Genomic DNA, 24,922 nt, shown 5'->3' with positions numbered 1-24,922 from the left:
CTTTGCTGCCTCACCAGTCAATAAACCCAAATCCAATTGCAAATGACATATTTTTGGATTAAAATATACTTTGGATTTACCCAATCCTTGTTACTTACGTGGTCTGATCAGTTATGTAGTGAAGCCAATGCAGCTATAATGACTAATGCCAGCTTGATGATCTGGCCCATTATCTAGCTCATCGTGATGTATAGCTAAACGAAGTATAAATTCATTATGGTTGACTAGACCTCCTATTTGTTGTTATTAAGGAAAAATTTCAGTGAAAGTGAAAGTCATTGAATGTGATAGAAAGGATAGAATATATTGCATACTATAAACAAATCTCTAAAACTGGTATCTCTCTAGTTCTAGAGCAAGTCAAACCAAATGGTCAAGGCAGTAGTCAAGAATGATCGTGATCTAAGTTCTTGCAAACAGTAGCTATAGTTCTTCCAGATTACTGGCTCAGATGTGCTGCATAAATCTACATGAGTCTTCCCATTTGTGATTTCACATCCCAATGTAACTAGCGGTACTAATACTTGAACTCATTTAAACTCTGAGCACAATAGCTAGCACTCCAGCTAATTGTACACTTATAATGTGCTTTCAACATGTCCACCTTTGCTAACAGCTTTGGTCTTTTTGCTGGCCTTTTCCCTTTTCCTTACTTGTAATTTTCACCTAAAAAGGAATATATCATTACACAATCAGTGAAGATGACTTTCCTTGTATTTGCCCTTTTCCATGCTGTAAGTAGGCAGACAGAATCTTTACTTTTTTCTGGCAGTAAGTGGATTTTCACACTGTCTATATCAAATACTTCATCAAAAAATACTCATAAACTTGAAGCTTTGTGTGCAAGAGTTTCTCAACAAGATTTTGCCTCCTTTATCACTGACCTATGCCTGACCAGAGACAGTATATTAGCAGCTGTTATTAACACACACATTCCAATTTCAAAAGGAAGAAAACAAGCAAAACAAAAAGTTGTTAAAACTTCCATTCATTTTGCAAGCCTGCCATGATTTTGTCCAAATTTCAGTAGAGATTTCTTCCATGTAAGGTCTGGCTTCTGAGCTTCACCCGGACTGAACTGAATGGAACAGAGACAGCCAACTTGATTGGCTATAACAATAACTGGCAACACTGATTGGCTCCTGGAGGCCTGCAGGACATTTCAGGGTGTCGTTGAACTGAGAGGCAAAGGGAGACGAAGTAGTTAACCTTTCCCTAAACCTTACTTATGGAGGAAAAAGGCAGAACAATCCCACCAGCTAATCTGGAGCTGGGATTTCCTGTTATGTGCCCTTTGTCTCCTTCTGACAACCCTGGCAAGCATGTTGGCCACCCTACATTTAGATTTAAGCATAAATATGTTACTTGATTTATGATGCAGTGTATTGTCTTCATTTTTGTGTGTTTTGTTTGTGAGCCAGGAGTCAACCTGGATATGCAGACAATGTCATGGATACTCAAGCACAGGGGGCCAGTAATAGATTACAAGGGGAAAATAGCAAGACAAGACTAAAGGACATGCTCTTTTACTAGCAGGCTTAAAAAATTGCATTGTGAGATTAGCATAAGAATGACCCCAAAGGTGAGAGACCCCATAAAACATCCAGCGAAAAGCTTCTATTAAAAGATATACAAATATATGATACCATTTTGGCTCAAAAGTCAACAGATTAAGACTTTTTAGTTGAAGTAGCTGTCTTGTGTTTGTTATGATTTTTGTATAAATGAGTTAGTGGTTCCTTGATTATTTACACAAGGTAAACTACTTAGGCATAAGGAGAGAATCTTGCATCTCTGCCATCTCCTTGAGAAACATATATAGAGGCACAGGGCCATGTTGTTTTCCTGCCATTTACACCCTGGTTATATCTTCTGATAGCATGTTTCTACATCAGAGAGCCATGTCAGGAGTATCTCATCCTCATCCTCTTATACTGTGACATTTCCCCATGACTGAACTTAAAGTCAACAGGAGTTTTGCCTTTTTGAGGTGTGTGGGATAGGACCCATTGTTAATCTCATTCAGCCATTTTGCTGAGGCCTTTTTCAAAACTTTTCCCAGTATCAAGGCTCATTCAAGGGACATAAGAGTGTGTATGCATCCAACAAAAGAAGTGTTATTAAGAGATAGAGGCTGCCAACAAGGAAATTTCTTGAATTTACCTCATGAGAAATAGAAAAGATTTTCAAGAACAGGATGTTCTATATACCATTAAGCAGTACTAACGCTGAGTCCCACCTCTACTTCATTTTGCATCTGTAAATACAACTGAACAAAAAATTCTAAAATAAATTTCAGGCCCAACACTTGTCCAAAATACCAACACCAATCTAATTAATCAGACACACATTACATTTACACTCTAAACTAAAGGAGCCTAGAAAGCCATTTTGCACAAGGTAAGTAGGTATCCTCCAACTAAGTTGGGTTACACAGTGGAAAAGGATCATTCATATAATTCAAGCAATGTTTTCTCCATGCCATCACACTTTCACACTGGTTAGGTGCATTGTTAGGGAAAGGAGGTAAAGGGAACCAATCCGGATCCATATTAATTGTAGGACCTGATTTCCAGAGTGACTTGCTACTGTATGTGCACAGCCTTTTGCCTGCAAAGCTATTTGAGGACTTCTCAAACAATTGCTTTTGCAGTTGAAACATTCTAGCACCTGCACAGATGAGAGAATTTTCATGTACAAATCTCATTTATCCATCTGCATGGCCAGATTCTTAGCAGTTTATGTAGTTTTGCTGCTAATAAGGTCTTATTATGAGACTAGTTCTATGATAATATTTGTAGATCTGACCCATGTTTTTCTTTTCTTTTCTTTTCTTTTCTTTTCTTTTCTTTTCTTTTCTTTTGGTTAAACCACCCCATGGTATTTGTGTGATACGGATGCTAAAATACTCTTGTATATAAAATCTCATCGGAGATAAATATTGATGCAAAAATAGAGTAATACGGGAGAATCATAATACAGTATTTTTAAGAAGTATTATCGTCTTATGGAAAGAGAATCCCTTTGTCTAGAATTTTTTTTGACTTTTAATTATAATTTTAATGTTTGTGAGACTGGAAACCTGCTTTGTGGGGTTAAATGTGGGGTTAAAGCTTTGACTGACCAAGGTATAATGGTTCATCATGCTGCATCCAAGCTACTTGAATTCAAGTGCTTAAAGGACAATAATTAACTATCCCAGACTTGAATCTATCAAAGAGCTCACTTTGTAGTCTGCCAACAAAGTGAGTGGTTTGACATTAAGGGGGAGATGGAATTTGGAGAAAGTGCCATGGAATCTATTTTTAAAATGCACCTGACATTAAAAAAAAAAAAGGCTATCCCAAAGGAAGTAATTTTAAATTAAACCAACAGAAGTCATAATCAAGTCAAGTGACATGATCTCTATCTGTTCGGAATAAGAAGGGGATCTTGGGAGTTTAAAAAGGGATGCCTCTGCAGACAGAACTTCCGGATGCTCTGATCTTCAGTGACCCAGCTGTTGAGATCCCAAAGTGCATGGATTGTAAGTATCTGAAATTTCTGCTTATCTTTCTTTTTTTCCCCTTTTTTCTAGTTAAGTTTCTTTTCAATACCTCTTAGTTAGTTCTCAGAAATAGGTTTTCTGCATTATTCACTTTTATATTTGCATGCTTCCTTTATTGTGTTTGGCTTTGGACATAGTGTAGCTAAATTGTGTGTCTCCTCATCTTTGTTCTCGAACTGCACTGGTTAAGGCAGTTCACCTGGGAACCTTTGGATGGTACATTTCTAAAACATATCCCTTAGGATGAATCTGTTTTCTCTTCATTAGCTGGGACAAACAGCAGTGTGTTTGGACTGAAGCCAAAGCACCGATACTGTTGCCTTATTCTAAGTCTTTGAGAAAGGGGAGTTGGCAACACTGAGTAAGCTTGGGCATCCATTAAATGTTTCTGGCTGTGACAAAAGGGCATATGTGAAATGCATGTAGAATTGGGCATATAGGAAAGACGTTTGTGACAATGACCTCTTCTCCTTCCTAGATCTCTTTATAATGAAAAGTAGGATACTGAAGAGAAGCTTTAGCTTTTTCTCTCATTCCCTTTTCTTCTGTTGTTTTTCTGTCTTCCAACCTCTGTTTTCTCAAGATGTTTCTTGTCAGACTCACATGCCCAGATGATTGGTAATGATTTAAGAAATGCATAGAACTGTGTTTAGTCTTCTGGATATGGGATTCCTCTTTCTTATTCTGTTTTCTTTATCAGTTCAATTGGGCACTTCCTTCTAAAACTGTTGGATAAATTTGTGATTGATAATTAGGAACAGCAGATAATGCTGTATAAGACAATGCAAATGGATGCTGATAAGAAGAAAGCCATTAAAAGAAAGATGAGACTTCTCCTTCTACATTGTCTATGTTGTTTGTCTCTGTCCCTCAAAATCCTGAACAACTTCAGGAGTTCTATACTTTTCTATCATCCCCCTGAATTGTTTCCCTTTCTAGGGGTGCTTTGTGGTTGGAAGAAATGATGTAAAATAAGAGCTCTTTCTGAAGTAGACCGTTTTAGTGGTGGGGGAACAGTCACTATTGATCTGATTTTTAGAGGATGCAAGCACCCTCAACACTCACTGCAATAAATTGGGCAAACTGGTGCTCAGCTTCTTTGAAAATCAGTAAGTATGGAGGGATGTGAAGAGGGTATAGAGAAGCAATTTTATTCATGGGACGGAAAGGCTGCTGTTGTGGAGGAAGAAGAAGATGATTGAGGGCTGGATGTGGGTAGAGAAAAAGATGGAGGAGTCAAAGATGGGCCCCATGTTAAAGGTCTGGATGGTGGGGAGGATGGTATTATGCAAAACCTTAAGGAAGTCTGCTCAGAGGAAAAGCATGATAAGCATAAAAGACTGTCCTGTCATATCAGTTCATGTCTGTATCTCTTAAAATGTTATCCGTTGTTTACTGTTTTATGTACCTAGGATTAGAAATGTAAAATAAATTAGTGATGGGATTACCACTTAAAGTCCAAGGTTCAGTTCAGTATGGTTTAATGTTTGGATTCTTATCGGGCAGGTTACACCCCAAATTATTCTTATTACAGGTAACTGAGACCAGATAAATCAATTCAATCACTCTTTCAACCTTGGACTCAATTATGGTGTAACTGGACTTTGAAAATGGCAATAATTAGGTAATTAAAATGTGCTTCAATTCCATTATAATATCCATAAAATTCCACCATCTAAAAACTGTGTTTTAACATATTTTACTAAATATAATTCATGTAATTGTGAATTTTATATCCTACCCAGTTATGCAATTAAATAGTATTTGACTATTTCTTACAATTAAAGATTACAAAAATCTTCCTACATATAGTATGATATATTGAACAACTTTTTATGATAAACAGTTGACATAGTTAAAGTTATATTCATTTAATTCAGTTTTAATTAGTTAAACAGTAGTTTAAAATGTGAGCTTTTCATTAACTGGCATTGCTCGTATGTTTGCTAGCTGTCTTTCCATAGTTCTTTCAAATTATGTATGTGCAATGCACTAATGTTCATGAAGGACATTAGTATTCTATTGGATGTGATGCCAAAAAATGTTACCTACAGTAATGTCAAATATATATTTCTATATATGTGGCTTTTGATAGGTGCAACTACAGCCTGAGATGAAAATCAAAGTTACGAATAAGTATCAATCCTGCAGAGAAATCCACCACCCTGGATCTCCATGAACCTGAGTCAAACAGCGTTTCTCCTCTTCCATAGCTATCTGGAATAGCACAGCAAAAGCCTGTGAGTAGGGTGCAGACAGTTTCATACAACAACTACTGGGGGGTGGGGAGGGCAGGGCTGTGGAGAAAAGATAGAAAGGGGCTTGGCGGAAAGCTGACAGGAGAGAGATTGGAAGCATTTGTCAGTCACAGGGGTCCAAGTTAGGATATCTTCATTGACTATCCATGGGATTTAAAGAATCCAGGACAGAACAACTTAACTGAAAGGACTTTACACCTTAAACAAGGATCCAGAAGTAGCATTTCAAAAGGGAGTATTCCCAAGGGAAGTTGTAGCCGTGTGGCTTGAAAGCTTGTCCCTCTCACCAACAGAAATTGGCCCAATAACAGATATTGCCTCACCCACCTTGTCTCTCTGTTTCCAAGGGATTTTAATAATTTATTGTTTGAGTCTGAATTATAAAACTGGGAAAAGGTGATATTAATTTGAATTTGTTATAATACTTGCTTTGCACAGTTAATGTCAGTATATATATAGCTGGGGAAAAGATTCCAGCTGGTTATAGGCTAGAAATTACCATATTAATGTTTTATTTGTGTGGCAATCTAGTTGTGTTAATTAATGTTTTGATGTAGTTACCAGCACTTAGTGGTCTCTGAATGTGCATGCTCTGCTGACTTATGAGAATTAGAATTCTCTAGGTGCAAATGGTACAGCATGGGCCCCATCATGAAATCTTTACTCAGGTCAGCCTCCCATTTATTCTAATGGGAACCTGTCCAGCTTAAGGACAATGGGATTGAAATTTAAGACAGCAGAGTGGAGTTCCTCCTGGCGAGAAGCAATGAGACAGCAGTACTCAGAGAGAGATGCCTTGGGGGGAAAATAGTTACAGAGAGATATTAAAACCTTGACAGGTGTTTCCAAAACGTGTGATATTTTGTTGTCTGTAGCTACTTTACTGCAGCTTTCCTTTCTATCAGCTTTATCTTACATTTCTGTCTCAGAATGTTCCCTCTATTCACAAAATGTTTCTTTAGGTACCTTATTTAATTCGGAAGGGAGCTGTTCATTGCTTGAACTGTGGAACTATGAGCGCTCCTCTTTCACAGGTCACAGTCATCTCAGTTTGCTCCACCCTCTTTCTTGAATTAAAGCAAATTCTTCCATCTTTCTGCTTGATCTTTTCTGCCAGATGAAAAAAACAATGACATGTAGAGACATAAAAAATATAATGTTTAACCTTAAAATTGGGTGTCATTTACTAGTTTTTCTTCATTTCCTTCTCACTTTCTCTCTTCCTCTCTGCCTTCATCGCTTTCTCTCCCTCCCCCCCTTTTTATTTTTTTTCTCTCCTTCCTCTCTGTATCTGTTGGCAAAAGCTGATTTTTTTTAACGGACACATTCTTCTGACTGCTCTAGTGTAGTTGGGCTGTGGCACTGAAAGAGTTAAACCTAATAGCACTGTGTAACTTAGATAAAATGTGTGAATTTTAATGTCTAATACAAAAAAAAGTCTAGGAGGTATGATTAGCAATAAAATTGCTCAAAAATGTTTAAATTGAAGGAAAACAATTGAAAATGGATTTAGAAATATAATGTTTAGCTTAGCAAGCTATAATGTTCTGTTATTTTAATCAGCATTGTAAAGTAATTTGAATTATGCAGGAAGAAACGTGTGTGTTTTAATATATAATTTTTTTCTCCTAGCATTGATCAAAAGTTATTTCATGTTAATGTTTTAGTAGCATGCTATAGGTGCTAAAATTCCCTCTACTGGCGGGGAGGGAGGGGTTCTTGTTTTTTTGATAATTTTAGATCTATTTCCTAGAGCCAACACACTGGAAAAAGTAGTAAAATGTATCTCAGGTACTGCTCCATGACCTTCACCTTGGAAATGTTGATGTTCCCATCAAATGGAATGCTCAAGGTGGTGGCCATAAGATATTTCTTTCACCTCTTGATCACTGGTTTGAATCCAGACACTCGCTGATACTTGTGACCAACTCTTATTACCATCTGGTGGCTGCTCTGTAGTCTGGGTAAAATAGGAGTTTCAAACCAACCAACAACCCACTATTAGAATGAACAGTCCCAAGTCCTGCAAACCTAAGTCAGCTGATATGGGCCAGCCATCTCATGTTTTACTGCAGTATAGACATACCCTTAAAGGAAAGGTTCTGCTTCCTCCACCTTCAGGACTCCTCTTGTGGAGAAGCAAAGAGTCTCTGCACTCTCCTATCTGGTCATACTGGGATGCGGTGATGGTACTATAGCCCTTCCACAGATTGGACAGAAGTGACAGCCTTTCCACAGCAGCAGAGAGAACACTGCTGCCCCTTCAAACTTTCTGCCTCTGGCATTTCACCAGTGGAGATACTGCAAAGTTTAACTGAGTGGGCCCAAGACTGGCCATGTTTGGGAGCTACTTAACAGCACCGTAACCTTTGGGTTCTCAGACCGAGAAATCTGCAGTGTGTTCTGATGGAGAGGGTGCTGCATTTGCAATAAGGAAACCTGGGTTTCTTATTCTGGCTTTGTCACTAACCTGCTGTGTGATGAGGGGCAAGTCACTTCCCTTCTCTGTGTCACTTGTTACCGGCCAACTATTTGTCTGGTCGATTTAGATTCTAGAAGCAATTCAGAGCATGGATTCTCTTTGTGTGTTTGTACAGCACCAAGCACAGTGGTGCCCTGATCTCAGTTAGGGCCTCTGGTAAAACAATTAGTAATAATAAACAGCAGCAGCTCCAGTGAGCAACAGCCTGGAGGCTGGAAGTGACAGCAGAGAATTTCCTTTCTCCTCTCCATCAGCTCTCTCCTGACTCTGCTAAAAGTCAGATTCGGTTCAGTTGAAGGAAATGTTCTCTGGTGTTTGTGGGCGGGAAGGGGGGAGATTTCTCCTTGTTAGCTGTTCAGTTCTCCTGTTGCTGAGTACACACAGCACTTTAAAATGTTTGCACCACCAAGGCACATGAGGAGAGGGGGGAGTGAATCAGACATGCAAAGGCACATGTTGTACTAAATAAAATACATACTAAATCTCTGAAATGTGCTGAATTCACTTTCTGTGAGACTTCAGTGCCAGTGCTGAACTGAGGGGAGGCGGGTGAACTTAAATTAACCCAGGAAAGGAGGGTGAATGCAGCTTGCAAGAAGCAGATGCTGCAACACCAAATAAGCATATTGCACAATAAATAGCAGTCATGGCTTTAATTAGGAATTCAATTGAAGTTGGAAACCGCTTGCCTACAGTAAAATTGTCCTATTTAACATTTCTATCAACATTTTTATCATTGGCATTGTTGCTTTTAATTTAACTTTCAATTTTAACTTTCAGTGTTACTGATAAAATCTTTGTCTTTACCCCATTTGTAGTTCTTTCTCATGAATCTATCTCTACTGTACCTTTGAGTCCCAGCCACTGAATGAATCAGAGAAAGATGCAGACCAAAATATACAGTCCACCCACCAACCCCCCTTAACACACCTGGTACTAAAAAAATAAAAAGTGTGTGTGTGTGTTTAGTGCCTGAACAAAATGCCTACATTAAAGTTCTGTTGAAATTAATGTGGTTATTCATAGTGTAAGGAGAAATGAAGAGCTTGGCCCCTATCAGTGCAAAAGTGGAGTAAAATGCTACCATTGTGACATGGTAGCATTTTACACTCACTTTGCACTGAGGTAAGTGACTAAACAAAGTTTAGGGCACCAGCAAATTGGGTCTAAAGTCAAGATGGTGCTATCCTTATGTTCACAATATAAAATACATCTTTATATACTTTCTCCCATCATTGATCAACGTGTGCTGATTAGCCATAAGTTGTTATTTCAGATCCATTTAGCCTTCTCACTTCTGCCTATAGGCCTTTAAAGAAAATACTGTCATTGGTGCCATGGGTCAGAGAAGAAGCGAAGGGCAACAACCCACAGGTGTATTGTTCAGATTAGGGATGTAGCAAGGTTATGTGTTGAATAACAAACAGTAGCTATTTTTAGGTGTTGAGCAATATGTATGAATGCTCAGACAAGAAAATCTTGCTTGATGTGTTTAAGCAATGCACATGTCGCTTATCTATTGCAACTCAGAGTGCAGAGGCTGAGTAAAGTTTCCTGGGGCCCTGGGCCAGAGCAAGTGGCGGGCCCCACCCACTCCTTCTGCCTGTGGCCCCTCCCCCATTCCGCCCCTTCTTCCTGTGGCCCTGCCCACAGCCCCACCCCTTTCTGCCCCTTCCCCGGGTCCTCCCCACACTGCAGCCCTGCAACCCCTTTTGCTCCTTTCTGCCCCCCACTGTGGCCCCAAGACTGGAGAAGCTCTGTCCCTGTGCCATGGCCCTGGGGTGCAGCAGGGAGTGAGAGCTCCTCCAGTTCCAGGGCCAGGGGGTGGATTTTTTCCGGGGCCCCCAGGCACAGGCCCCGTTAGCCCAGTGGCTAATCCGCCACTGGGTGTGTGTCAATGATGTAACAGTCTAAAAGAGAGCAGCAGGTTACAAAATCTGCATGTCCAAGGATCCAGCACCACTGTGCACGTGGTGTGGAAAGTCTGTGGTTGCTAATCCAGAAAAAGGTAGAGCTAGGATAGAGCATCTGCCAGTGGGGAATCCTCTGGATCCCTGCCTGTCATTTAAAGGGACCCTCCCCTGGTGGAGAGTTATGGTGGTATAACTGCCTGTCCTACCTTGAGGGAGAACCTGTATTCAGGAGTAGTTAAGAGCAGGGGAGCAGCTGCAAACTGCACCCTACAGATCTGAATCAAGCCCCAGAACTGAATTCCAAATTGCATGCTTCTAAAAGTATTATAAATAAAAACGGCGTAGGCTCCCACTCAGTACCACTCTGGCGAGGAAATAATGATTCAGAAGTCTGCTTCCCAAATCCTACAGAGCACACCACCAATGCTTGTGCTGAGTCTCATAACAGCTTACAGAGAGTGGAAACTCATCCAGCAGGAATCTGGATATAATCTGTTCAAAAGTACAATAGAAAAATGATATATTAGTAAATATACCAAACAACATCTCCTCTCCCTTCCCCCCAAACCTCCCTAAGAGCAGAGAGCCTGATAATGTGAGTTCGAACATGTTCCTGAAGGAAAACATAGTGAGTTAAAAATACCCAGGAACAAATTTTCTTCCCATTTGTATACTATGGAACTCTAAAATTTTGGAATAAGTTTAGTCTCTGGGTCAAAAGGCTGACGTACCCATTACTAAGCCTTCTAAAGATATGAGGCATCTGACATTCCCTTTTCCTCAGAGGTGAGGGGAGTGACAGCTTTCCAAACGGGGCTGTAGTTGGGGCAATGATGCAACATGAATAAAGTATTCCTGTGCTGCAGTTGGGTGGGAAGGGGAAGCAATAAGAATAAAAATAACACGGGAGGGAAAAAATGACCTTTTAAAGGTATGCAGCCACTAGGGACCTAGCTACTGAGGTTCATTTTTTCAACAGAAAACAGCTTTTCAACCAAAACAAAAGGTTTTGTGGAAAACTCTGATTTTGGTTGATATTTTACAATGTTTAAACCAAAAATTAGATTTTTTTCAGTAAAGATTCCGTTTTTCATAATTTTTTTTCTTTTCCTAAAATGATTTTGAAAACCATTTTATTTTTTATCTTGGCAAAAAATGGATTTCTGTGTGTGTGTGAATCTTAAAATAATATTTACGGTGAAAAATAATGCGAAGAGCTCTGTGATCCTCAGAAAGGCAAAGTTTTATTTGTTATTATTTTTCAAATACTTTTAAGTGGAGACCTGCATATGTGCATAACTATGAACTAAAATAACAGTGACCAGGTTCAGAGTGAAAACCTGCCGCAAGACCAGTCTGCCCAGAATCTGATATGAATTCTGCTGCCCTTAACCCATGCACAGATATGCCCAACTTGGATTTTGCATTTTGTTTGTTACTTTAATACTCTTCTAGCAATGAGAATAGTTTGGATGTGAGCTTTGCATTTCCCTCACTCCATTCCAAGTATTACCTGGAGTGATTCAACAAATGCAAACTATTGCCTCTCCATTGCATTTGTTAACACACAGTTTCTTATTCGAAGACAATGTAGCTTTTTAAAAAAAATCCTTATTTTTTTTAATTTGCATTCTGTTTTTAACACCCAATAACGAAATGTTTGATACACAAATAAGAAATCACAACATCTCTTTTTAATGGCAATTCTTCATTGCCTTTGGCTGAAGATGAACAGTAACTTGTCTCGAATTGTTCATTTCCTGGAAGAATCTACAGATGTGGGTGCAATATTGTATAAGTGCAAAACAGTATTTTTGCCTGGCTAGTTCAGACATGTTTGAAACCACAGTAATTAAGGTAATCTTTTTTCTTTACCTGATTTCTAGCTAACACATTTAACTGAGTGTGTGTGTATGTGTGTATATCCCTGCTGTATCACAGATTTGCTTTATAGTTCCTGTGTGATCTTGAGCACTTAACATATTTCTGCCTCTGTTTCCCCATCTGTAAAGCAGACTTTGCCAACTTCACAGGATTGTTGAGAGAATTACAGTCATATTTGTGAAGCATATTGAGACCCTCAGATGGAAGGTGCTGCATACATGAAAACAATTATCATTGTTTGTGATTTAAAAAAAAAGTTTGAGAAATCACACCTGGAAAATGACTAGGAGAACTTGTGTGCAAGTTGCTATGAGAAGTCTCTTGCTGGCCACTATTATTGTTTATAAGTAATAGGTCTTAGTGCAGCTGCTATCTTGAAATGCATTTATTTTATTTTAAATATCATAGTATTACCTATTCAGCAATTTCCTTGGATTAATATTAAAAAAAACTTTAACATTTTAAAATATTATTCTTTGCACAGAAAAAAAGTAGGCACTGCAAAAATAATTTTTTTCTTCTAATGTTAGTATAATATTGGGCTAATGAAATACAGAAAAATATTTTAGGTACATACCCAGCTGTGTATGTGAGACTGATATTGGTTAACCCAATACCTGGAGTGGGTGAAGAGAACATTTTTTTTCTCTTCCATTCTGCTCTACTGACCTTTTGCTTAGCTTTTTGCTAATGTCATTTTCACTCTTGGTTGGGCTTTCTTGACAGTTAAGATGGCTTCTTTATGAAGATACTGAGATAAACTAGGGTCATGCATTCATTCACATCACTAAAACCACTTAATCAGTTACTGCTTCTGTATAAAATACCCCTGATCTAATCAAGAAAACATCAAAACCCTGCAAAGCGCCCTTGTTAATCCTGTCACTTAGTACCTAGCCAGATTTTGAAAAATGTAATCTAATTAAAAAAAAACTTAATCTTCTTTCAGAATTATTCACACAAGTTAAAATGTATGCTTTGGCTGAAGATATAAATAATTTGCATACATTAGGAAACTAAGTGAAATGGTAACACACATTTAAAAACTGGATTGGAGCCTCCATTATTTTATTATACTACAAAACAAATATATGTCTAAATTTTTATTAATGTTACCAACCCCCCACGAAACCTATACCAAAATTGTACTTTTAATAAATACATAATAGGAGGTTGGGGAAGAGAAATTCTAGACTAAAAGATCAAATATACACAGAAGAGTATGACCTCTGCATTCCAGCCTTTAGTTTTTATAAATCCAACATGGCCCATGGACTGCAGATCCTCCAGTTACAATAAAAAAAAAAAAAGCGGCCATGGAGCAGAATACACTTCTAAACAATTATTTATATATATATATATATATTCCATTTTAGAAGTGGTTGCAGGAAAAAAGCAAAAATAGCAATGAGCAAATGCCAAGTGATCCTATTTTAACCCTAGCAGCATTTCAATAAAATGTAGACCTAATTTTGAATGTACTCTTTATTACTATATCACAGTTATAATATCAAAGTGCTCCTAAGGTGTAATTAAAGATTTACCTAGATTTATGAGACTTTATCATTATCAATAGGGTTAAAGAATGCCAAGGAGACCCATTATGCAAGGATTTTGCTCAGCAGTTTCCATAGCAGTAAGGGCATTACAGAATTACTTTAGTGCTTTAGGAAAACTTGACTGCTAGGCACTAATATGAGGGACATTATTAGAAAGGGAACACTCTGGACACGTTAGTCAGGCCACCTCTGTGTCTTACGCTCTTCCCCGGAAGGGAAAGAAGAAAGGGGCAGTAAAAGGGAAAAGGGCACTGTGGGGTAGAATTCTTAGGAGGTGTGAAATGAAATAGAAAATAACAATTATAATAAATAATAACAATTAGTAAAAATCCTGCAAACAGATATTGTCAGTCCTCAGAGGGATCTTGACAGTCCAGCTCAGTGTGTTTCCTTAATAAAATTCCTATCCATGGTAATGTATCAATGCCCTTCAGTCTAAATATTACATAACTGAATATTTGAAATGCTGATGCTGAACACTGCAGGTTCCCAGACATTCTCCGCGTTTATTCTAAGATTGCCAAGCATTTCCTGCTAACTAACTTACATGTGCCCTCCTGATGCAATCTAAACTTTGTTTGGAGTTGGAAGATGGGAGCCATTTTCACTGGCATTTCAAGACATCATTCTGTCTCACCTTCCAGTTTACTCTTATGGGCAGATACGCTAAACTCACTTTGACTAGTAGCTTACTCCTCAAGCAATTCCACTGATTTTAATAAAACGAAGAACAGGAGTACTTGTGGCACCTTAGAGACTAACAAATTTATTAGAGCATAAGCTTTCGTGGACTACAGCCCACTTCTTCGGATGCATATGCATATGCATATGCATCCGAAGAAGTGGGCTGTAGTCCACGAAAGCTTATGCTCTAATAAATTTGTTAGTCTCTAAGGTGCCACAAGTACTCCTGTTCTTCTTTTTGCGGATACAGACTAACACGGCTGTTACACTGATTTTAATGGAATTCTCAAGCTGTAAGGTACAATGCATTGTTAGGGTTTCACAATCTAGCCCTTACCAAGTCAACTGATCATAGCCACGTTAATGCATTTAAGAAGTTATAGTATGGTTGGATTAGAAAAGTGATTCCTGCATTAACGGTAAACTCTTTGAGACTGGATAATGTATGCAATTGTCTACTTTATTGTACATAGATCTCACTGGAAACATCTCAGCGCTCCTACACACAGAATCTACATGGCCTAACAGTTTATCGAGGGCAAAGGATGAAATTCCTACCTGAGTTTAATATAACACTAGATTCTGTTCATGGACTGGAAGCACTAATTGGTTGTCTTGCCCTCTAATATTAGTCTTTTCCACTGTGGATCTTTGATCCTTTGGGCAAACATTTCAGTTTCTATTTGCTAAGGAAAGGTTCCATTCGCTGCATACATAGTATATGGATGCCTGCTTCTTGTCACTCTCACTGAGACAAGGTAGAAAATCTAATATTTGTTGCACATAATTTGCTTCTTTGTAACTGCAACTTACATTCTGTCCCTTCCCCTCTTTGAGAATTTAGGATTCAGATTGCAATGGAAATATTAAGTCATGGAAAAAGATTCTCATGAAGAAAGGCTGACTCCTTTTTTAGATAGACTTTTGCTTTGAGGAAGCTAGATGAGGGAGGCTGGTGGCAGTGTAGAAAGCAATAACATTAATCTGCTGATTGGGTTGCTTTTCTGTAAGCAACTCATTTTTAGAATTGCTTTCAATAAAACCCTTACGTGTGTGTGTGTGTGTGTGTGTACATGTGTATGTGCATAAGTACATACAAAGAAACCTAGCTACTTAGCTATGGTAAAAGAATATTAAGGTTGTAAATTCAAGCACTCAAAAATTTAAAAATGCCAGAATTTAAGTTACCCAAGCAATCTTAATTGTGCCCCTTTGTGCATATATTATGATACAGTCTTTAATTATCTGATCACACGGTAGTTTTTTCCATAGGATTTCTGCCTCACTCAGTGCACAGGATGGACCGTGTTCTGGTAATGCATTAGAGTTTGTACTGCATTATATTATTTCAGTTGTAGGATCCCTACCTTGTTTGCTTTAGAATTTGAAATGTGGATGGAACACAAGGCAGGGAACTGCTGTAAGAGAGGGGATGATTTTGTGGTTAAGGCAGGTGAAAGCCACTCAGAAGAACTCATTTCTATCCTTACCTCTGCAACAGATGTAAATCACTTAATCCAAAGTTTTGGCAGGTGGCCATTAATTGTACATTCCTTATTTTCTGGGTGCCCAACTTGAGACACCAACTTTCTGATCTGCACAAGTCCTGAGCATTAACAGTGGCAACTGAAGTCAATTGGAGCTGCTTAGATATTCACCAGCATGGGCAGTAACACTGAATGATCTGAAGACATGAGCACACGGTGCGAGTCAGGAGGCCCTGACTTATAACCCTGTCTGTGTCACTGCAGGGCCTGGGATAAGACTCCCTGTCCCAGTTTCCCTGTAAATGGAGATAATTGTACTCTCAGATCTCACAGGGGAGGGGTGGAGATAATTCATTAATATCTGTGAGACATGCAGATTCTATGCCGATGAGTGCCATAGAAAAGACCAAGAGGAACTAAATAATTCTGTATTGAATGCAAAAAAGAAACCAGGGACCACACACCGAATGATGAGGATAAAAAGAAACACTGAATAGTTGGCTCATTCCCTGAGCACCATCCAACTTGTGCACCAAGTGAGGCACAGTTCATGTGGAAAAATAGCATTTAATTAAAAACTGTATAATTATGGTTTTGCACAAAAGGACAGAATTATAGGTGGATGGGCATCCTAAACTATGGAGTTTCCTAACTTTTAAGTGCTTTGCAGACTAAATAATATTCTTTACAATTGAGTGTGTGTGTGTGTGTGTGTGTGTGTGTGTTTGTTTTTAAGGAAAAAGGTACAAACAAATTCTATTTTGTGCAACTTTAACAAGTCGCATCACGAATAGGATTTGAACCTTGATCCCTCAGAACACACTTAACTGAGTTACAGGACTAGTTATGTTAGCTGGTACAGGAGAAGGCTATTGACGTGGAGGGGATGGGCTGCTGAAGCCATGGGCTGATTCAGAGAAGCTTAGCTCTCTTGCTTGACCCTCTCCCTCCTCAGGATATGGTGGGAGCTCTTTCCCTATGTTGGGCCCCCAGAGGTGGGGGATGGGACACTGGGATCATATGCTGAGGCCAGAGGTATGGACTATATATCAGTGGTAGTCCTATTCCGCTCTTTCTTCCTCCCAGAGTTCCAGTCTTGTGTGTGTGTGCTGCCGCAGTTGCTGCTTTGTCAGTAGGGTGACCAGACGTCCCGATAAAATTGGGACTGTCCCGATATCGAGCAGTTTGTCCCGTGTCCCAACCGAAGTATGGTTGGGACACCATTTGTCCCGATATTTTGTTTCGGGCGTGGTTTCTCCCCCCCCCCTTTCTTGTTGCTTAGGTGGCGGTGACAGGCAGGGGAGCGCCTGTTCAATTGTTACACTCACCCGGCATGTCCGGGTCTCGGCGGCATTTCGGCGGCAGGTACTTCCTTCTTTGGTCGAAGACTCGGACAGGTGAGTGTAACAATTGAAAAGGCGCTCCCCCTGCGGCGGTCCCAATATTTTTGAAATCTCATCTGGTCACCCTATCTGTCAGTGGTGTGGCCTTGGCTCTTTAGGTTTGTGTTCATTTACTTTGGCATGGTGCCAAAATTTTGCTGAAAATACAAGTGATAGAAAGGAAACTGATTTTTTGTTTGAAGTTTATAACTCAGCCAAACTTGAGAAGAATTTCATAAGACAAAAAAGAGGTACTTAGGTAGGCCCAGGACTATTCTCCTTGTCAAATTTCAAGGGATTGCTGCAAACAATTAATTTGTGAGAGCTTCTCAATTAAAATAAAAGTTGCATAAATCTTTTATAATAAAAGGGTAAATATAACCTAAATTACCACCAGCTCCCCCAGGATACACACAGAGCAAGGTTTAAATGAAGAGAAGACTGGATTCTTGCAGCTTAAATATAAAGTCAATACAATGTTTTGCTTCTTCAGTTCCAAAACTCAGAGTTAAATAGAGTGTGCATGCTGATACAATAAATAAAATCTTCAAGTATTCCTAAACCCCAACTGGAAATATTTCTAGCCCCTCTAGCCCTTTAGAAGGCTGAAGACCTGAAATGATTCCAATAATAAAAAGTCAACTTGCAAAGTATTGTAAAGTATAAGGAGCAATGGGAGTGTAGTCAGAAGAAAGTCCTGCAAGGACAAGTACAGAGGAAAAACATATTTTTTTATTTTTTCTCTATATATAATCACTCTAAATCCATGCGAGAGGAATGTTTTACCATTTACAAGTATTCTCTCACCATACCATGCCTTAAAGAAGAGATGTACATCAAAACTTAAGCCATGTATTTTCCTTCAGCAACTAGAATTCAAACAGGACAGCTTTCCAACAGCGTACAGCAGCTTCTAATACATTGTACTGTGAAGGGATAAAAGTCTTAATATAACAATGTAACTAAACTAAATCCCATCATTTGGTTTCTTTCACAGCTGCAAAATCATGGCAGCCCTGAATTGGCCACACAGCTGCTTCTACAAAAATCATTTAGTAACAACAATAATAAAATTCTCCTCTCCGTTAAGAAACTATATATATGAAAGAGAGAGAGAGAAAGAGAGTCTCACAATGTCATCTCCTTCACTCCTCTGTGAAATACTGTCTTTGACTTCTAAACTTAAACAGCAGCACTTCCCAAAGTGAGGGAAAACAGCAGCATGGCTGTGCAGCTGCAAAAGGCTGGCTGGGTAACCATCACACAGGGTGAACTAAAATAGTACAGACCAGTCCTACTGAAAGCATCATTCCACACTGGAGAGTCAAAGAAACAGACTAAAATGGGCCATAATCATGCACCAGCATTAAATGCCCTGGGGAATTTCCCCAGCACAGAGCACCCCTCAGCAAGTGCTGCCCCCACAGAAATGGCTTGGAACAGCAGGTGTTCCCAGGTAGATTGAGAACAGGTTGGAGATGGGAGGGTAGCGCTGCAGCCAGAAAGCAGCACAGCTCGTGCAGTCCTGTTCCCCAGAAACCTTTTGGCTGTTGCAAAGCACAGAGGTACCATGACACCCAGGATATGATTTAGGAGAGCCCTTGCTTGTGGCATAGGCCAAACCCAACCTAGCAGCCCTGGGATCAGAGAGGTGCAAGCGGCCCCCTTTCAGGCCATGTACAGGGGTGAATTAGGCCCTCCTAGAGGAAGTCTGTTCTCTGGCGCCTGATAATCTTACAAACAGCAGCAGATACCTGAGGGTTAAGGCTTTTCTAAAATAGATTCTATACATTGGGGGAGTTGTTTGGGGTCTGGAAGGTGAGGATGAGAAGCGTGAACGTAATGCAGAAGGTGAGGCGAAGTCAGTGAAGTGATTCAAAGAGGAACATGACCTGGGTAGAAGAGCTAGAGAGGTGGAGGATTTTAGCTGCAGAATTTTGTGTTAATTGTAGTAACAATGAAAGCATCTATGGTATTTCATAATAGTAATAGCACAGTGTGAAAACTAGGGCAAGCAGGACTAACCTATTGCTGTACTACTCAGTTTCTTAAATGCTGATAAGTGTTTTTAATTCCATTCTATCCAGGTTAGTTATAAGCTCAGTGATATCAGACTGTGGCGAATCACGTGGCCAGCCCTGTCATCTCTCACCTTAATGAGCACTGAAAGCGAATAACTAGAAATTCTACTCAGTACTCCACAGAGCAGTTCATTATATAAGTTCTACATATAGTTAAATTAGTAGCCTAGTTGACAAGAAGGTGACATAGCTCAACTTATTTTTTAAATTGCTTAACTTTATCACTCTATCGAACAGATTGTTCAAGTATTTATAGAGCAGTGTGCAACATCCAATGTGACCTGTAATTAAAGTAAAAATGGTCAAATAAAGTGACATGATCAAGTCGTTTAAAAATTAGTTGACCTCTGATTGTCATCAAACAAAGATTCGGGCTTGACCCACTAAATCTAATTTTGAATCTAACTTATGTATTCTATCAGAAGCCTCATTAAAAGACATGGCTTCTGCTGCTCTCCATTTACTAGCATGTTGTTGAGTCCCACCGAGGAGACATCAGACTTGTAAATATAGGAGGGTCCTAGTTGCCATGAGACTCTAAGCCAAGAATCGGGACTTTCTAAAAGTTTCTTGTTCCTGAAGGATATGGACGCTAAACTTCACTTTAACAGAATGTAGGGGATTAGGTATGTACTAAGGGCCTGATCCAAAGCCCTTTGTTTTCCATGGAAAGACTTCCATTGGCTTTAATGGGGTTTGAACCAAACTCTAAATGGATAGGGAAGGCCTGTCTATATGTGCATATCCCTACCTCCCTAGATGTTGGAACGCAGAGCAGATAACAGTATATCATATTTCTTGCCAATAAACAGAATTATCTGTTCTTAAACTCTAAAATAATCAGATTTGATTAACCAGGGAGAAGAATGCAGCCTATTGGTGGTGTTTGGGAAGTGCCACCTTTTATCATAGTTGCCAAGTGGTACTTGCTCGCATTTAGTGTTCGTTAGTAATATTTGGCAAAGGTCCTGTTGCAAGACCAATGACTTGCAGAAAATATTGAATGCTGCTGCCGCCCTTCTAATTGAGTGGGGACTGTACTCAGACATTTCTATGTCTGCATCTCTTATCTAAGATCTAATCCAAGCTTTTATAATGTTAGTTCTGAGTGATGTATGGAGGCCTGCAGCTGTGACAATTAGTGTATCTACATCAACCTTGCTATTACCAGAGTTTCAATGTACTTTTCTACACAGGTGCAGAGTTATACTGTGGGATCGTGCTGGTCACTTGATAAAGCATCGTAGATTTACTATCTAAAAGAGTTTTGTGTTTCCCTGTAAAACTGTACCTGTATCATTGAGGATTTTTGTGTATATGAGGTTTACCATTTTTTGGTAGAACCAATTCATCCTAAACTGCATGCCTGTCAAGTAGCCACATCTTTGAGGCTGCAAGAGGAGTTGTTTAATTATGCAAAGTGATTCATCAATATCACAGTATTTGGACTAGCTGGTTTGGCTGGGGAAGCAACCCTGACTAGCACATTGAATCACTTGGTTCCGGTTACTCCACTGGATGAAAAGGCAAAGCAGAATCAGAGGTTTTAACAGAGAAAGCAGATTGACCCACTGCCAGCCTATTGGCCATAATCTTAGCCTCTAAAAAGGCATTTTTCTCACCTTACAGGAAAACATCCTATAAATCCTGTTGTATGATTTATTAGTTGCGTTTTTCAACCTGAAAAGTCTGCTCTTGAAAGCCTCTCTTTCACACAGATTCACTCAATATCAGGGAATCCTTCATTACCAACAGAACTGTCTGTTTCCACTGCATCTCTGTTAGGCTTGGCAGGCCAATGCAATAAAAACACCAGTAACTGGCTGGTCCTTCAGTAGCTTTGGCAAAACTTTCCAACATTCTGGGAAGGGGAGCGTGAAATAGGTAGAGGAACTGAGGACAAACTCAGATAATAAAGAGGCATCCAGAAATTAGTGCTTCAGAACCATATGAAAAATGTTAGTTATATGTTCATGTTCCCCATAAGTACCACAACCTAGGGCATGTCTTGGCTCCAGAACATTCCCTCTGATAAGATCTTGGGCTAATTAAGCTGTTAGCCATTGAATTCTATCACAGGAATCTGTTGACTAGCTAGACTTGTACTCCTTTCTCTGGCGTAACTGTAGCTTGCCTGACCCAACCTGAGTAGTTAGCACATGGAGGGAGGGATCTTTGGGGATGGGTGAGGCAGGGAAGAAGAGACTCCGTATACCCTACTCCTTGCTGTGCACATCACAATAACAGATTTTTGCCCAAAGGACATCTTGACATACTGTGAAATTAACAGTACTGTGTGACGTCTCTGCAGCCCTCCTCAGGGATTATTATATCGTCGCATACAAGGGTTTTTGAAAGGATCTTTGGGCTGCTTTTGAGAAGGGGATAGTTTGAGTAGGGGAGAGCTTTCCATCACTGAGAGGTGGCATGGCAAATTGAATTCAACAGCTCACCTTAATTGAGTCAGATGGTGCCTGCCATGCACTAAAACTTCAAATTTGATCTGGTCAGCATGGGTGTGCACTGCAGAGGTAGTTTGATGTTGGATTTATCCTGCCATGGAAACTGTCTTCATCAATGAAACAGTCTGCGAGTCTCATGGACTGTGGCAGCCTGGAACTCCAAACTCAAACAGGTAGCTGGGAAGAGGAGACAGATGGGATCCTCGTAGTCAGCTCCTAGCTACTCTTCCTTCCACTCCTTTTCAAATATTGGTTTTGTTGTGTACAAATCCATGCAGGGCTGGAAAAGCAAATGCATCAACCCCAGGTCGCTACACCATGTATTTTTGGGCTTGGCATGGCAAGATCCCTTTTATGTTAAGTGAACTTTGTAAAGTCAGCCTGCCTGGCTTCCTCGACAAGCATGATAAAATTTTTAAAAGAAGAAGTTCAATGCTGCAGTGCGATTTAACTGTACCTGTCTAAACTTCCTAAGCTTGACATGCGCGCATCAGAATATGACACATCCTCATCAGAATGATGTGTGAAGCCTGGGGCATTTCAGGCATGCTATTTAACCACACTAGTACAGTTAGCCTTAAAATGCCGTTTTAATATTTTAGTTTTCAGTACCATTCAGAGAACAGCATGCATACAATGGCTTTACGTATAGGGAGTACGGCAAAGAATCCATGTCAAGCAGGGATATGATGGGGGCCACATGTTTCTAGCATCTATCTAGATAATCTAGAAGGAGCCAGATGACAGGAGGAAGAGAAAAGGATCATTTGGACAGGCTGTTTTCACACATGTAAAACTCATTCTCTGCATGTGGAGTGTTAGTGTGCACACTCACTTTTTAATTCCGAACCTGGAAAACAATGTGCATTAATGGTAAGATGAAGAAACTGGTGGAGGGAAGAGAACTGACTGTTTGTCCATTACTTGAGGTGAAGCATTTGGGAGGATAAAAATGATAGTGTCCTCCCCCCCCCCCCCGCTCTTTTGAGCTTTCACCTAGGACTTTCCATAGTGGGTCACTCCAGTAATCCATCTAGGTCAGTATTTGGCAGATAGGATTGTAATTCTGGACAAAATAGGAAGAGCAAGTGCCCAAAGAGAAATATATCCTAGTATATCTGGTCCTAAATGGCACCTCCCAGGAGTATCTGAGTGAGTCTGTATTCATGAGATTTCCAATCCAGTTTGGTTGATCCAAGAAAATGGGATAATTCATATAGAAGGACATTTCCCCTTCACTTGATGCCATGCAGTTTTGCTTTAAAACCGCTTTGCAAAATTCTGCTTGCCTAATATCTCACCCTCAAAGATTGAGTATTTTTGTGTGAATCCTGAGGTTTCCTCTCCCTCTCAAACATCAGACATGATGGCAAAGGATCAAAGTCACAAGAGTTGTGATAATCTAGTCTGACCTCCTCTATAACACAGACCTTAGAACTTCCCCAAAATAATTCCTAGAGCAGATCTGTTAGAAAAACATCCAATCTTGATTTAAAATTGTGGGTGAATAGCTTTGGAGTTTGGGCTTGTCTATGTTCATGATGATTTTTCAGGGCTTCTTTTGAAACATCAGAAGGGAACAGAAGTTCACAAAGAGTATTTCTGCTTTTTTTAACAAACTGCTCGGTAGCATATGCACCACTTAATATGGCATATGCTAACTTCAGTGTTCTTAAATGATTAGCAGAGTAAATAGACATATATAATGGGAATGATCTGTCAGCAGATAAGTTACTGGTGTCCTGAGGGTGCAGCAAGGTACATACCGTTCTCACTCTTTTTCATCAATGTTCTCCTTTGTCTTCCTTTGTTGTTGCTTTTGTTTGTATTGTTTTGTATTGTATTGTTGAAAAATAAAATCTCTAATGTCACAATAACCATTCTAACCTGCATTTTTGCCCTCACAAACTGTACAGCCTAATAGTATCTAAGTGTAAGATGGCATTACATATATGAAAAGTAAAAGGATTTCATGAGCTACAAAATATATAGCACAGTAACTATAGGAGCCCATTCTAAGAAGATGGTATTATAGTAAGCTATGGTACATCCAAATGTTTGTATGTGAGTGCAGTTGGACCAGGCTGCTGCAGAATTGGAGTGGCGAGCAGGGGTCCTGGAGCTGGTGTGGATGGAGAAGCCAATGTGTGCTTGGTCCTGCAGATCCCAGGGATCCAGGTGGCACATGGACAAATGGCAGGTCTGAGGTCTAATCCCCTGCTTTTTCTATGGAGGGAAGTAAACCCTGCTTCCCCAATGGAAGAATTTAAAGAAGACTCTGTAAGGAGAATCTCGCAGAGTTCTCTGCCATGTTCCCCTTCCATAATAATTTCTACAGGGGTGGAGGCAACCCCAGTGTTAGAGTTAGAATTAGAGCTTTTGGTCTTGTCCAAACCACTGGAGCGGTGATACTGAAATGCTAACATTAAAACAGATATTGGGAGCAGTTATTGTACAGTATACAAAAGCCACATCTCACTATGTACAGTGACTACACTGAGTGAACTAATGGACGTGAACATAGCAGAAACCACAAAAATAAGCTGCATTTGGGAAATATATTACTCTCCCCAAACTTGTGTTGCTTCCATTAACACTTGCATTAATAGGAGATCTATGCCTGCACAGGAGGTCTACATGTTCATTGTTTGTGAAGGGTTTACTTTGCTCTGTGGCAAATTTAGCTCTAAGTTTCATTAAAAAAATTCAGCTCAGACAGCAATGCCCAAACCTCCTTCCCACCCTTGAAGAATTCCATTTCTGAAGGTGGGTTTGCAGAGTCTGAGACATTTTGCAGGTGGGCCTCTGAGATCTTAGGCATAACTCTTCATATACAACTGTTATTCTTAGTTACTGCTCTATGGACAGCTTTCCTAAGAGACATAATCTAAACAGTTTCCCTTAAACCAATCATTCTATCTAAAATATTGTAAAAACATCCATGACAGTTCTAGATGGATTATTTTAGATATAGTAGGTAAACTTAGTTGTTTTTAACTGATACACGGGACATATTTCTTCACAGTTTTGATAACCTTTATGCACATAGCAGTTAACAGCTGAAAACAATTTTTTTCCTTAAAGTGTATCATCAAAATACAAAACCCTACATGCAGTAGGACAAAGGCATTAGGGACCAAGGCTTCTTGTTACTCTCTGCATGAAGCTGACCTTGTCTGTATT

At 39.5% G+C, this 24,922-nt stretch overlaps 1 long non-coding RNA gene across 1 annotated transcript in view; it reads left to right on the top strand.

Annotated features, from left to right (window-relative positions):
• Positions 1-1,955: 1,955 nt before the first annotated feature.
• LOC112059379 (uncharacterized) overlaps positions 1,956-24,922 on the top strand; it is a 55,381-nt gene continuing 32,414 nt past the window's right edge. The window contains exons 1-3 of the long non-coding RNA XR_002888658.3: positions 1,956-3,526; positions 5,082-5,171; positions 5,643-5,787. This is a non-coding gene — a long non-coding RNA (uncharacterized LOC112059379). The remainder of the gene's footprint in view (positions 3,527-5,081; positions 5,172-5,642; positions 5,788-24,922) is intronic.

The sequence above is a fragment of the Chrysemys picta genome, chromosome 14 (assembly GCF_011386835.1).
Source record: "Chrysemys picta bellii isolate R12L10 chromosome 14, ASM1138683v2, whole genome shotgun sequence".
Classification (NCBI taxonomy): domain Eukaryota; kingdom Metazoa; phylum Chordata; order Testudines; family Emydidae; genus Chrysemys; species Chrysemys picta.
Note: the sequence above shows the minus strand (reverse complement) of the source record. Positions and strands in the feature narration are given on the sequence as shown.